We start from the raw sequence: 16,779 nt of genomic DNA, 5'->3' as shown, positions 1-16,779 counted from the left end.
TCCGGGCAGACGTTATTTCAAACACTGGTATATGTCAAGTGGTGATTATGACTGAATGATGTTCTTTTCCTTTGACTCTGGGCAATTACGCCCTGCAATGCCCGACTTGTTTGGTACATCTATAGATGAAAAAATGTAAATATAATGTCACCATTGCGGTAAGATGATCAAATCATTGCTCTTCAGAAGCAAAGTAGAAAAAGGGCGTCAGCCTATCTTGCGCAATATTTTGACTGTATTTGTTAACACGCACATGCTCAGACAAATTTCTCCACCGCCTGCTAGGCATTTTGCCCAAGGATAAACTGACAACTGAATCTCAAGAGACTCTTGAAAAGAGTAGCCTCTAGTAAATAACTGACCAAAGTTTCTCAATGATGTCCTTCTATTCTTGAAAAGTTCGTTTTGAAAATGGCTTTAACAATAAATCTCCATCCAAATCCATTTCTTCTCCTCATTCAGCCATTGTGGGTTGACAAAACTGCTATTAAATCAACTTAATATATATTTTCTTATGCACCTCGCTAACCGATACAGTGTGCTAGCTCTGGCCAGTATGTTCTTGTCACTAGCGGCTAGTGATAAGAGCAGTTTTCTCAAACTATGACTGGCTAGTCTACAGACAAATGAGGGACTATATTGGTGCGATGCATGGAAGTCAACGATGGGTCCAAAATGAACCGAATTACTTCGGGATGCTAATGAGAATTAGCATAAAAAAATAGTTTGCGATCATAGTTTGATAGACACATTTGATGCGACAGGGCCCGCATGACTGATTATGAAGGCGTCCAGGTGGATTTCTGACCCTGGTAACAAATGATGGCTGAAATGTGATTGGTTAAATGCTTCAATACGAAAACATGCCTCTGGAAAGAGCACAGCACGGGAAAAGTAAGGAAAGAAAGCTGAAAGAAAATTCGGAATTATTTAATAAGAATTCATGGACAAAATAGAATTAAGATCAGTCCATGATTCCGATATTTTTAGGCCAGCAGAGAAGGCTTTGCAGGCCTTGACGGTCCACCACTGGTAAGAACATATAGTAATTTTCGTGCACTTTTCATTGTAATGACATCTAATCTGATGGACATCCCGTTTCAGGTAATAATGAATTTCAACGTCAATATTTTAAGGCAAGTGCGTTGTCAGTCGTTCAAATGCAACGACGACAGTTAGATCTGCGTGATTGATGAATGATAGAAAAATCGCCGCGGCACTTGTTATTGCTTGGACTTTACTATTAAAGGCTCTTTTGAATACCCGTGGAAGTAGCCTTGGTCCGCCCTGTTTGATTTCCCTGCTTCACTGATATTTATGTCCGCTTCAATTGAGCTTACGTGTTTGATATCCTGCCAAAACGCGACCTAGCTAGCTCTGTCGGCTTCCCAACCGGAGTCTTAGCTACACTATGTTTGTTTCGAAACGCATGTAGGTCAGCTCACCTGTCCTGGCTTAGTGTTATTCTAAATCTTACTGCGACTGTCGCATCAACTGCTCCCTAATGTTACGTAAACCTTCAGATTAATTCAGCTACGTTCCTGTTTGTCTAGATTGTGGCTCTTGGTCTTCATTTTTCCACTGAAACCAACTTTTATTCCATACAAGGACATCCAAAAACAAGTCCGCGGCACTCTACTGTATGACGAAGCCCATCTGGAGATTTTATTTATCCAATAAAGTCATTTCACGTGAAAAAAAAATCAAAAATAGACTATCAACATCACAGGGATAATACTTATAGGCCTCAATCTGCGGTGCATATGCACCTAAAAGCTAGCAACCACCCATTTGACGACAGTGACGTTAAAATCTTATCGAAAGAAAATAGATGTTTTGAAAGGGGTGTTAAAGAAGCTATTTTCATAAAACAGCAAAAGCCTTCACTGAATCGCCATGGTGGGGTGAGGTTTAATTTGGATTGTTCGTACAACAGACTTCTTAGGCAACATAGGCTTAGTTATGCTGATGAGGTGATACCAGAACAAATGGAGTAACCAGGCCAGTCGTAGACCCTATTATCAGGCAGGACAATAGAACTAATCAGTGTAGCCTCAGGGAATAGACCTCTGCTCCCCTCAACCTGAGAGCAGGGACCTATCATAGCAGAGTCTGTCACCGCCACGTCTGGGCAGTTGGGATATATATAGGACCAAAACTACCAGCAAAAAAAAATTGTTCGCTGACGAAGCCTCTTGGATAAGAAGCGAAACGTCCGACACCTTCAAAGAAGTACAGATGACGGCTGAAGAAACCTTCTCATGGATTCACGTGGATTTCTTTACTCGTCGGATTTATTCCGAAAAAAAAGGAACTGAATTAGATGATGCATTTGTGAATTTGGCCTTTGCTTCAAGGAACACCGTTGAGCACCAATGGCTCGTGACATCACTTGAAAGCCCTCATGACCAAGGCCGTGTTGTGATACATGTGAGTGGAATGTAACCTCCACATGTATTTGTTGCCAAACACAGTGCGGGAGGGACTTGGGGGGGGGGGGGGGAGAGACCTCTTCCGTCATGACGACCCAGCTGCGTGATATACATAGCGATAGGTGGGATGGAAACTCACAAGCGGATGTGTGACATACGCAAAGAGTCAATGGGGGGTGCACGAGGGCAGTTGAAGACGAAAGAAGGACTCGCTTGTTATATGTCTGTGTTGACTCAAGTTGAGAAATTGAAACATCAACTGACCAACCGGTCACATCAAAACTAAATAAATAAATTGAACTTTTGAAATATGCCGTCCAAAAGCCCTGAAAGGAATTTGGATGACCAAATACTTTTAGGGCAACCTTGATGCATAAGTCTGCACATACTGTAAGGACTGTGTTCTTTGCCGTGATGGCTCAGCTTGTTGGGACAAAGGCCGCTCCCTTGAGAAAAAAAAAGAAAAAAGAAAAGATTCTTTGGTTGCTTACATTCTTCCACGTCTGACTTATGTGTTGCGACATGAAATGCATGGGTTCATTTTTATTGTACATTTTTTGCAATGGAACATTTTTCAAATCCACCGAATGTTGCTAACATTTTGTAGCCTCGCAAAAAATTAGTTCGGCATCTTCATCTTTCTGTGTTTTTTTGCAGACGTCAACTCGCGTAGTGATGATAAAACAATACCATAACTTAATGCTATTTTTATTCATATTTGTATTTATGTATTTTTTTTATAGGTTCTTGAAGCTGTTGAAATGAAACGGAATGCGCGACAGGACCGCAACCAGTGGCGGCACTGCTCATTGAGGTTCAACTCCTTTCATATCAAGTACAAAACGACACCCTATAATGTAAGTCCATTTCCAAGCAGACTATCAAATGTATTTTGGATAGCCGCCCCCATTTCAAGCTCAGATAACTCCAGCCCCATATCACTTAGGAATTAACTTTTTTTCTAATGAAAGAAGAGTGTAAGGTTTCTTACGCTGAATTGAATGTTAATGTAGTCCTAAAACTATATATTATATTATATATGTTTGCACATCGTCTGGCAGTGAATGAGTTCATTCACATCAAAGAGTTAAATATTAACACACAACGTTGCCCCGAATTACTTGTACCGATACAAGTTGACACTGCTCGTGTGCCGCATCTCTGTCATGACCACCTCCCGGCCGGTCCTCAAACAACCCGACACCGCAATGCACACAAACAAACACAAGGTCCAAATTGAGAAAGCTGCCATGACCGCTTTTAAAGTCAGTATTTTAAAACGGACGAAATTCACTGCCGTCAAACATTCAAATACCTCTTCGCAAGCAGATCAGGCGTGTTATATTTACCAAATATGAAAGGGTATTGTATATTTTGTGTAGTTTTAAGGCTTAGAAAATTAGAAAGTAGAAAATTATGTTTTAGGGGGACCTGGGAACGGATTACTCTCATTTTAATGGTTTCCTATGGGAAATAACTTTTTGGGATACACACTTTTCGTCTTACACACTCTATCTGGGAACCAATTAAGTTTGTAAGCCAAGGTATCACTGTACTTTGGTGCAATGGCTGTCCGCAAATGAAAATGGCGCTTTGGGCTGTTTTTGTCCTGCTTTGGTACGCAAAGTGAGAAATGTGCAGGTACATTAAAAAAAGTCTGGCTGGCTCTCTAGGCAAGATGTTCCTCTTCACTGCAGGTGTGCAAAGCATCGACTACAATTAAAAAAAAAGACAATCGGTCATCCTGGTCCAAAGCAGAGCAAACATTGAAAATATATCCTCAAGTGTGTTTCTTCTGTCAATAGCGCTGTGGGTGTCTTCTCTATATCATGTCTTGATGGGAGGTTGCAGAAATCTTGACTTTCATGTCGCACTGTGGGAAAAGAATCCGAACAGGAGAATGGTGAGAAATAATCTCACGCAAAGGAAACACAACAGGTGCAGCCCGGAATGAATGCAACTAACGATGCTTTGTTTGCTTTGGCGAGAATCACAAAATGCTGCACAAATGTAGATATTGCAAAATAGTTTATACAGCAATTAAAAAGAAAAAATGGACACGTTTTTTTGAAACGTGAAATCATTGATGCTTGAACGGTAATAACACTGCAGGTAAGACGCGGATGCCATTTCCCTTTTTTTATTTTTATTGTTTTATTTTTATGGAGGCTCTTGTGCCAGGCACCGAGGTCATGTGGTGTGCCCGGGTAATGATTCAGCAGGAGGTCACCCGAGGCTTTTGGAGATGGGTCTGACTGAAATCCTTAATGGACTTGGAACCTTTAAACAAAATGATCATGAGGTTGCGGTGTCGTGTCGGCCAACTTGCTAAATTGTGTTAAACGATTCAGGATCGGGATGAGAGCAGCTGGGCCTGCCCTCATCGACTCTGGATTTATCCTCAGAATGGAAACTGTGACGCATTTCAGTCTATAACCATGCGCACGGCGTGTGTCAGTGTCTGTGTACTGTATGTGTGCGCGTGCACAGTGTTTAAAGCCGACAGTGTGACGGAGAACAGGGAGTCAACAAACTTGAAATTGACCCATTCAATGCCAGTGGATGTGCTACCAAGCTTTTCACAGATCAATCATATCACACAAATAAAGAAATAAATATAAAGGGAGGGGTTGCATTTCTCAATTTTAATTATTTTCTATCCAAGAACAGCATTTATCTTTTGCCATAAACCGTTATCTAAAACAGTTAGCAATTATCTTGTATGTCTGCAGGTACATTTTGTAGTTCGTTAGCTCCCGTTGAAAAGGTCATAGGGGGCAACCACAACTGTGAAATCGGGTTTATTAATGCCTTTGTTTTGTTTGTCTTTGTGGTTCTGTTGCCCTCTACTGGAATATTTGACAATTACATCTTTGAAAGTGAGTTTTTTTTAGTTACGTCAGAAAATTCACACGCACACACACAAGCACACGAGCGCATCGTAATTGTATAATTATACTTTAATGACCACTTCGTTTGTAATTGTTATTATTGAAATTTATTTCTCGTAACGTACATAGCACAACACTCTGGGCGCCATAAATTCAATTTACAGTTATATAAATTATAAATACATAAAAAAATAATACGAAATAAAAAAGACCGTTTCATATAAAGTGTCCTTAAGAGTTTCGAAAGGCACTTATATATACAATTCATTATTTTTATTTTTACCATTATTTTTCTTAAAAGATAAACCAGAATGTTTAGTACAGTACCATAGTCACGCATTGAGGTAATAACACTATTTATCCGGCAGGCAGTGCTGCAGTACTGCGTATGAGACATCACTCCAAACTGCCGCTTCATCTCAAATTGAGCAACCCATTTTTTGGACAATATTTTGTACATTCTGTGCCACCAGTGTGTTTTGAAAACAAGTTTTCGTAACCCCTTCTGAGTCGTGGTAGACCTTGACTGGCATCGGTACGTGTTATTCTCAGCAGAGGAGTAATCCTTGTATGGAGGAGGAGACCTTGAGTTTGTTTTGGATGTTGTTAAGATGCTTGCTAGCACAAACCAAGGTTGTCAGACGGGCATTTTTACACTTGAAATGTAGGATTCCAAAAATGTGACTGGGTATTGGTTTATATACTTAATGTGCGATTAGATGTTTTTTTTTGGAGTGTGCAGATGATATATTTGTAGAATATATTTTGTTGGCAAGTTCTTCCTTTTAGTTGCAGCATTACAGCTAAATGGCGCTATCACCATGTTTACTTTGCATATCAAAGAAGCCGACTGGGTTTCTAATTAATTAGCGTTAGCTTCTGATGTATTTAACGGCCACATACAGACAAGGAAAGGCTATCATCAAATTCCAAAAAGTATGTAGAGCTACATTGGGAGTTACCAGATGCATAGATTCCCATTTGCTCAAAGTGCCCCTTGTATGTAGTGCAATCTCCACAAACGCGTTGAACGTGCATATTTTCTCATTTACAGCTCACCCAAAATTCCCAATGCACCTAGCCCGGTAACCACGGCAACTACGGATCAGAAGGTGACGCTTTAGCATGCTTCATATAATGTCGCTTTCTCTTTTGTTCACGTGCATACTCACTCGTGTCGGCATTCAGCTCGATGTGGATAATTCATGTGACTCGTAGACAATGCTGTACTAATGAGGCTCATTAGGTGTGTCCAGTGTACCCTCCGCCCCACGCCCTCCGGCCATGTTCTGTATCAGCATGTGCGCCATGATTACTTCAGGGACCAAAAGGGAAGAGTTTGTCTTTGTCATCGTAAACCTTGGCACGGCGATGGGGGACAAGTATTGAATAATGTCATGACTGACTGTGTGATTGACGGCGTGATTGATCACCAAGGGTGGGGTGGGGGGGCTTAGTGGGAGGTGAGGGCAAAGGGGAGGATTGGATTGGATTGAGGATGGGAGGGGGTAGTGGGCTGATCAATCACCGTGATTTGGCACCCTTGAAGCGAGGTGTCCCTGGGGGTTATGCTTCATCACCTTACTCATGCAACATGGTCACAGACAAACACACACGTGTGTTTGTGTGTGTGTGTGTGTGTGTGTGTGTGTGTGTGGGGGGAATCATAAAGGAGTCAGACACCAACGCATTAAATAAATGCTAACACAGACATGAAGTATCCACAGCTTCATGGGCAGGCGGAGGGTTCAAGCTAGAAAATCACAATGTCGAAGAATCAGTGATAAGTTGTCTCGACTATCTAGCCAGTTATCTAGCTCGCTAACTGTCTAGCTATCTAGCTAGCTAGCTTGCGATTCATCCATCTATTTATTTATTTGTGTATTTATTTATTTAATAATAATAATAATAATAATAAAAAAAAAATAATAATAATAATAATAATAATAATAATAATAATAATAATAATAATAATAAATTTCATTTTAAGCGCCTTTCAAAGCTCTCAAGGACACTTTACAGTCACAGACAAGCTTAGGTACTATAATAAATTAACGTCCGAAACCTTCACTTTTGTACAGATGACGGCTGAAGAAACCTTCTCATCGATGGACCACTCCTGTACGACTGAGAGCTTACACAGACGAAATAAATTAAATACAATCACAAATAGAATACAATAAATAAAATACAATTCTTAATAGAAACAAGACAAAGTGCTACAAAGGAAATGCAATTTTAAATAGGTGGGTTTTGAGATGGGATTTGAAGGTGGGAAGAGAATCGATGTTACGAATGTTGGGAGGAAGTGAGTTCCAGAGTTTAGGGGCAGAGCGGATGAAAGCTCTGTCCCCCATCGTGCTGAGACGGGCAGGGAGGGGCACACAGAGGTGGAGGGAGGAAGAGGATCTGAGGGAACGAGAGGGAATAGAAATTTGAAGCAGGTCAGATAGGTATTTGTGTATGTATGTATGTATGTATGTATGTATGTATGTATGTATGTATGTATGTATGTATGTATGTATGTATGTATGTATGTATGTATGTATGTATGTATGTATGTATGTATGTATGTATGTATGTATGTATATGTGTGTGTAGTTATTTATTTATTTATTTATTTAGTGTGTATTTATGTTTTATGAGTATATTTATTTGTTTGTGTATTTGTATATTTATTTGTTTTTGTATTTGTTTGTTTGTTGGTGATTCTGTTTTTGTTTGTCTGGAAGGAAAGATCTCTGGGAATGGCTCAAATTCCTTCAGACCGCGGCCTTGCGCTCGCAAGCGTCATCGGGACATTGGCCTCAAACACAACAGGGAGAAGACACATCAACAATTCTGGGGCATTTGAGGAGGAGTTGCTATTGTTCCACTCGGCATTGTGTCTTCTTCGGCTGTGAAGAAAAAAAAACAATAGTGGGCTGTTTGCGTAGACGGGAGGTGGCGCGGGGCGAGTTTGTGAAGTAGGTGACAGGGATCAGAAAGGCTTTGTGGCGAGGTGAAGACCCCCCCCCCCCCCCAAAAAAAAAAACGGCAAAAGGTCTATTTGACTGCGTGTGCGCGGGTGTGGGTGTTCGACGCTCTCAAAAGGTTGCGATGTGGTGAAGGCTTTGTGTAAAGAAGTCACACACCTCTGCAGTTTTTATCAGCTGCGTTTGATTACGTAGAGGAAGCCGAGACTATAAGAACGGTGGACTATAAACGACTCCGAGTCACGCTGTGAAAACATCTGAGACTCATCGATGAGTGAAGATGAGCTGCCGTAAAATGGAAATGAGCCGATGATAGCGTGCCGCGTGTGGGTCGGTCTCTGAAAAGAAAATCTATGACGCTCACTCTGTTTACCATCAAGTGTATCCATTGACATTTGAGTCAAAAATGTGCATTATTAGATTGGATGAGCCTTTATTAGCGAGCTAGTTAGCTGGCTGGCTATTAGCTACCTATTAGCTATCTGGCTGGCTGTCTGTTAGCTATCTATCCGGCTAGCTAGCTGGTTAGCTGGCTGTCTGTTGGCTATCTATTAGCTAGCTATCTGGCTGGCTATCTATTAGGTATCAAATAGCTAGCTAGCTTTCGATCTATTTATTTCCGGGTCGAGTGAACGCTGCTGCGTGTGGCTGCCGCTGCTCACCCTCTTCAAAAGTGATCCAGTGACTGTAAAGTGACCTTGAGAGTTTTGATAGACACTTACAAATGAAATGTATTACTGTTATTATTATTATTTATTTGTCTCGTAGTATAAAATGTACATTTCACAGCAGCAAAGTGATGAAAGGAAGAGGAAAGAAAGAAATAGAAAAACAAAATACCTTCTGTTATCCTCCTGTATTTTTTTCTACTTTCTTTCCTTTCCTCTTCCTTTCATCACTTTGCTGCTGTGAAATGTAAATGTCGCCACTGCGACCCAATTGAGATGAATGGAAAGTGCTTGATCCTCTGAATGTTCTGAACTCGTCTTTCAATGAAAGGATCCATCAATGCTGCCGAGGTTGCGGCGTCGCCTGCGGTGGCTTGCTCCCGACGTCAACGTTCGTCCCCCATAAATCAATTTGTCCAAATATTGGATTTTAGTTGAGCCATTTCCCACTTCAGACGGTCTGGAAACCGAGAGGCCAAAATCATCGGATTTCTGCCAGCCTCTCAAAGCTACATTTAACTCCCAGCAAATTAGCATGCTCGAGTCACCGTGGGGGAGGGGAAGAGGATTGATTTCGGGATAATGAGTTTGGTGGGTGGGAAGTCCGGCGTCTCACCGATTTCACACTAAAGAGATTGTTTTTCAGTCAGAAATGTTCAGAAGATAAAGAATTGAAAGCATCACATGTTCGTGTTTGTGTAATGTGATGGACATTCCGTTCACTCAGGGTAGATACGCGACGCCAACTTTATGTGTAACACCTCAAATAAGTGTTTGTCGAGATTTTTTTAAATAAACAACTGCTACACGATTTCCTATCAGCGCGTCAAGGCCATCTCGTCATTGCATTCAAAAGACAAATGAGAACAGTCGACAGCCAAGACTGCAGATTTCTTCAGGTGAAGCGGTTATTATGCATCAAATACAGTAAAGTCTCGTTATATCGATATTCAAGGGAGTCCGAAAAAATATCGATATAACCGGGACTATCGATATATCCGACCCTGTTTGCATGTAATTTTCTCCGTGCGTGCATAGAAATAGTATCGATATAACCGGGACTATCGATATATCCGATATCGATATAACGAGACTTTACTGTATTTCATTTTATAACGCAATTTGCCTTTGGTTAAATTTGGGTACGCCGTGTACTGAGAGAGACTGACTGAGGAGTACATTTGGAGTGATCACGTGGCAAAAGGCAGGACATGAGGGTCTGAATAGGGAAACGACATTTATGGATCTTAAAAAATATATTACAAAAAAAAAAAAATAGAAAAATCAGGCAAAACAGAATCGCTGTCTCATTTTTAGACTTCCAGCTTCCAGGCATGGTGGAGTCAAGTGATTTTCGCACTTCACAGTGGGGGGTTCAGAGCGTTCTTGTTGGCAAAAGGAACAGTGCAATGTACCAAAACAGAGACAAGGGAATCGGAAACAAACAAATATATATATATATATATATATATATATATATATATATATATATATATATATATATATATATATATATATATATATATATATATATATATATATATATATATATATAAATTAAAATGCAAGTGCCAAATTTGTCACAAAGATTTCATGTACATACATACATACAGAATTCATGGCTGCTTAATTCACACTTCTCTTAACATTACCACCATTTATATATATATATATATATATATATATATATATATATATATATATATATATATATATATATATATATATATATATATATATATATATATATATATATATAGGGGAAAACGCAACTTACAAACACCTTATCTTACAAACTTTTCGTCTTACAAACGTCACATTTATGAAAATGAAACCTTATAATAAGCACTATTTTCATAATACACACCCACCACGGCTGGCGGAGTGATCTTCGGCGGAAGCACACGACCGAACAGCACCAGAGGTTAAGTTACCAACAGTCCATATGGAAGGTGACTCTCCTTCCATAAGCCATCAACGACCATCAAAAAGATAAATAAAACTTTATTTTACAGCACAGTTTATTTCTTTAATTACAGTCGTCATGTAATGCGCGTCTCTTTCCAAACAGCAATTCCCTTTGACCTTCGACCTCCCAAGCCATTCCATCAAGCCATAAATGACCATCACAAATGTAAATAAAGTGACTTTATGATACAATGCAGTGTATTTCTTTCATTACAATACAATAGCACATTTTTTTATACATAGAATAAAGTACGTTGTGTGTAGTTGTTTAGGCTTATTTAGTTGAAAAGTATATTTTATGGAAACCCGGGAATGGATTATTCCCATTTTAATGGTTTCCTATGGGAAATTATTTTTTGAGATACACACTTTTCACCTTACACACTCTGTCTGGGAACCAATTAAGTTCGTAAGTTGAGGTCTCACTGTATATATATATATACACACACACACATTTTTTAAGCGCCTTTCAAAACTCAACGACACTTTACAGTCACAGGATTCTTTTTTGTGCGGGTGAGAAGCGGCAGCCATTAGCGCCAGTGTTCACTCTAACCCGGACGTAACACAGCAGCAAAGTTATCTGCTTGTTAAGACTAAGTATGCATATATTAAGAAAGCTAGCAATTCACCCTTTGAAATACAATACAGGTATAAGGAGAATGTGATGATAATATGAAAAAGCATTGTGTTTTCCGCCAGGATGATGATTGCACTCAAATGAACAAACTATGAGTACATATTTAAATTGTCTACACTGAACAACTGAACACTCATGAAATGAAGGTGTCCATGAGGAATGTGAAACACTCTAGATCCTTTTATTCGCACACCTGATATGATACGGTGGCAGCAGTGGCGGACACTTCCTTAGTGGTTTGTCCTCTATATATACAGGTAGCATCCGATTTACAACCAAGTTCCGTTCCGACCAAACGGTCGTAAGTCGAAATGGTCGTAAGTCGAAATCCATTCAAAATGTTGATTTTATTTGGCCCAAGTCAAGAAAATCAAGCTCGGCAACTTGCATGGTCCTTGCTAAAATGTCTAAAATGTCATCGTGCCATCACTGACTTTGTGATTTTTACAATAGTCACCTTGGATGGTCCTTGCTAAAATGTCATCATTCCATCAATGACTTTGCCATTTTACAATTTTGTACAGTTGTTTTTTTCATGCGCACTACTCCAAGAATGCTCAATAAGACCTCCGAGTAACAAGTGACATCATTGCATAGTTTCCTTCAAGTCTGCTCCCATGAACCGTTATCGCTTTACCTCCCTGATCCGTCGCTATGCTACACTCCCTTTTCACATCAACGGAGCTTTTCGTTCACCTCTCTGCGTTTTTCCTAACTTCTCCGTGGTTAATTATTCCGCGTAAATCTTCACGAACTTTTTCATTCCCCCAAATACACTTATTGCCCTTTTCTCACCCGCACCCTCTGTTTCTTTCTTCGGCCTCCGTTGACAGCGTCTTAATCCCTGATTGATTTTTCCCTAGAATGGGATGAAAGTCACGGAGAGGGAAGTCGAGAAGAACCAAGCAACAGCAGCGGCGGCGTGATTCGAGATGGGTTGTCCCTCACGATCGGGATGGAGAGGTGACCCGTCGATTGCCTGTTGAGACGTAGCATTCCGAAAAAGCCCTCTACATGGTAGCACGTTCGCCTCCTTATGAACTTTTTTTCCCCCAACATTATTATTCCGGTGCTTAGCCGCCCGTCAATTTGCTGCATCACTGATTAAAATCAATCCCGCCAGTTCATTACATGCGCCTGTTGTTCTCGTATTTATGCTAATTGTTCGTTTTGATTTTTCAGCTCGGAATCGAAAGCATCGCCCGTCGCAAATTACTGACGGGCCATTGTGCAACTGTAATTGCTCGGGTTGAATCGCGGTAAACATTCCGCTGCTCAAATGTTGAGATGATGTTATAGTTGGAAATGTGTATCACTTGGACGGCATATTGTGGTGTATATATATATATATATATATATATATATATATATATATATATATATATATATATATATATATATATATATATATATATATATGTATATGTATATATATATATATATAAATATAGTCATTTTTTAATCTAGTATTTTTTTAACCCATTCACTGCCAGACGTGCAAAAATGTGTCCACTCCACTGCCAAGGTTTTTGTCATTGTCAATTGAATTCCAGGACCCACAGAATATTGAGTTTTAGGACCACATAAACATTCAATACAGCGTTAGAAACCTTACACTCTATTATTTCATCGGAAAAAAATAGTTAATTCTTAAATTATATGGGTTTGGAGTTACATGATCTTGAAATGGGGGTGGCTGTCCAAAATACAGTGCAACACATACTGTGATACCATGAGAGGCTGGCTCTCAGCGGGACAGGACAAGAAGTGCAATGGACGACAGGTTTGGATACAAACAAAGGTTTTAATTAAAGGTTTCAGGGGGGATTCACAAGCAACAAAGGTTTGAATAGTGTCTCTTAAATCCAAATAAAGTTAATTCTTAAATTATATGGGTTTGGAGTTACATGATCTTGAAATTGGGGTGGCTGTCCAAAATACAGTGCAACACATACATATTGGTATATTTAGCACTTTAACGACAGCCGAACTTGAAACAACAACTGCTGAACCTGAAAACATTGCCAGACGCAATGGCCAGCACTTTAGCGGCACCCAAGCATGAAAAAACAAAACTTGAAAAAATATAAGTCTCGCAGTGGAGAAGTTTACATTTCACAACAGCAAAGTCATGAAAATAAGAGGAAAGGAAAGGAAGAAGGTTATTTTCATAGTCAAAATACAAGTGCCAAATTTGTCACAAAGAAGTACAGTAAACGCACAAATTCATGGCTGCTTAATTCACACTTCTCTTAACATTACCACCATTTAGTCCCGGTAACTAAAATTAACAGGGAGGCCATTAAATGCTTCACACAAGATAAAAGGGAGAAAAAGAAGAAAGTCTGAACAGGGAAAATGAGCTGCCGACTGGGAAAGCCAAAGCTGCCGGGAGTGTTTCTCCGTTCGGCATTTCCCCTGAGAGGCAAACGATCTCAACATCAAATGTCTCAGGGTTTCATGTCGGGTTGAGATGGTTTTGATCAGGGGTCACGGCGGGATTAAATCCCAGGGTGGTTAAAAAAAAAAGAAGAAAGGGAGAAGATGAACAGAGAAGCAATGACAAGTGATGTGTTTAAAGGACAACCGATATACCCAAAACATGCAGTATGATATTTTTAGTCAAATGCAAAACACCAATAAAAATGACTTAAAGTGTCCAAAATCTGCAAAAAATTGAGCTGTGAATTGGGCATTTTCAGAAAGTCCCGCCCCCAGTTCGTGACGTCACGCCAAGACGTCTTGCATTGCTTGTGAATCAAAACAATGGCTTCAGATTAGAGAATATGCTTTCTTGTTACACCTCCAGTTATGAATATGATTCAAATAGTTCTGATGAGGAAAGCATACATGTTTGCAAACGATTAACAAATTTATTTGTGCCATTTTGAGGCAACATTGGGGGAAAATCTCTCACCCAAAAAAAGAGGCACAAAATGGCAACCTCCTGTGGCCACCTCCGTTTACACAGGCTGATAAATTCATTATATGGCGCTTGTACGCCCTCTTCTGGCCTTCTGGCGGCTTTTGGGTGCAACACGAGGTCCCCAGACCAAACAAGTCCAGCAAAATACATTGACGTGATGGAAGGACCGCTACAATGCGTCTTTTTTACGGTCAGGGGGCGGTCCTTTCATGACGTGAGGACTCGTCACCAACTCAAAAACAAGACTTCCTGAATATTCAGCGTGAGGCTTAACACGTAAAATATAGCTATATGCTGTAGAATCTTATTAAAATACGCTCAGTAGAAGTCATTTGCAGTCATTTTACAAATTATGGACGCAACCAGAGGTGTCGGTTGTCCTTTAAATGTACAGACATACAAAGGACGGCCGGGATTTCCCGACCGTCTGTTTGTTGATGACTTTTGACGGTGAAGTTATATCTGGAGATATTTCCCAATCATCCTCGTTGAGACGTCGCTGCACGCCAAATTTCCGTGACTCACTTTGAGGGTTTCGTGTGGCAAGAAAAACAAATGTCAGCAGTTGTTGCATACAGCTGTTGAGGACACACACATATGCGCGCACACACATTCTTTCCGATTGGAACCGGCAGATGCATGCCGCCATTTGAAGGGAAAGGCGATGCAGTTTACACTCAATATTGATTCCGTATGGTGCCCTGGAACCATATGTGGTTGTGAAACTACTCAAAACACAAATACATTGGCCACAATTTCATTTTTTGGTTAGATTGGTTCGACTGGTTAGATTTAGGTTCACCTAATTTACAAGTGATCCACTTATAAATTAGGTTAACCCGCCTGTTGTCTTCATTTTCTGCACACACCCCGTGTCCTTTGGGTCAAAATGACCCGTCTTCAGTCATCCCCCTAAATCAGAATCAGAATCAGAAGACCTTTATTCGTCCCACAATGGGGAAATTTGCAGTCCACAGCAGCAATTTGAAAGGGGATGGGGTGGGGAGGGGTGTGTGAAAGGATAGAAAACACGATATTCTAAGCATAACAAAATAAAAATATCAACTAAATAAGTAGCTTAATTGAATTTTTAAACACAAATTTGTATTTGTATTGAAGAAATAACTTGTCCTTCATCACAATATGTGATATAGTTATCGCTCCTCACTTGTACAGTGAGACCTCAACTTACGAACTTAATGGGTTCACAGACAGTGTGTAAGGCGAAAAGTGTGTATCTCAAAAAAGAATTCCCATAGGAAACCATTAAAATGGGAATAATCCGTTCCCGGGTTTCCATAAAATATACTTTTCAACTAAATAAGCCTTAAAAACTACACACAACATACCTTATTATTACCTATGTATAATAAATGTGCTATGGTATTGTAATGAAATAAATACACTGCATTGTATCATCGTCACTTTATTTACACTTGTGATGGTCATTTATGGCATGATGGAATGGCGTTGGAGGTCGAAGGTCAAAGGGAATTGCTGTTTGGAAAGGGAGGCATGAGGACTGTAATTAAAGAAATAAACTGTGCTGTAAAATAAAGTTTTATTTACCTTTTTGATGGTCGTTGATGGCTTATGGAAGGAGAGTCACCTTCCATAAGGACTGTTGGTAAATTAACCTCTGGTGCTGTTCGGTCGTGTGCTTCCGCCGAAGATCACTCCGCCAGCCGTGGTGGGTGTGTATTATGAAAATAGTGCTTATTATAAGGTTTAATTTTCATAAATTTGACGTTTGTAAGACAAAAAGTTTGTAAGTTGAGGTGTTTGTAAGTTGAGGTCTCACTGTATTTGTATATCTTCAGAAAAGGAAACATTTGTGCGAAAAATATGTTTATTTTATTTTATTTTATTTTTTGCATTTCAAAAACTGGAGTGGACACATTTTTGCACCTCTGGCAGTGAATGCGTTAACACCACTTTGAATGCAAAGATGGCTGTTTGAATGTACTCTATCAAAACAGTGATGTGACTGAGAATAAATGATTAAACTGCTTTCATTATTTTTCGGTAATTTTTTTCCTGTTGTTGTTTATTTTATTTTTTTATTATTTTGACAGATTCAAATCGTTCCGGTTTTAAATTGTTCAATTGATCCCAACTGCGATTTATTGTTATTTTCCAACACTGCCGCGTTTGTTTTGGGTGTGTGCTATCACTTTAAATGATGGGCGTGGCCTCCCTACTACGACCCTCCCTTTATGCATAATGAGCAAGTGTCTTTTCCTGGGAAATCACAAAGCGCGCCAGTCTGGAAACGAAAG

General features: G+C 39.8%; 1 long non-coding RNA gene across 1 annotated transcript; it reads left to right on the top strand.

Moving 5' to 3' along the window:
• The first annotated feature begins 5,800 nt into the window (after positions 1–5,800).
• LOC148882752 (uncharacterized) lies at positions 5,801–12,836 on the top strand. Its single transcript, XR_016118688.1, has 3 exons — positions 5,801–5,858; positions 6,378–6,435; positions 12,408–12,836. It is a non-coding gene; the product is annotated as an uncharacterized LOC148882752 (long non-coding RNA).
• The last annotated feature ends 3,943 nt before the right edge of the window (positions 12,837–16,779 follow it).

Source organism: Hippocampus bargibanti, linkage group LG20 (genome assembly GCF_051943395.1).
Source record: "Hippocampus bargibanti isolate YZ-2025 linkage group LG20, ASM5194339v1, whole genome shotgun sequence".
NCBI classification, from domain to species: Eukaryota; Metazoa; Chordata; class Actinopteri; order Syngnathiformes; family Syngnathidae; genus Hippocampus; species Hippocampus bargibanti.
Note: the sequence above shows the minus strand (reverse complement) of the source record. Positions and strands in the feature narration are given on the sequence as shown.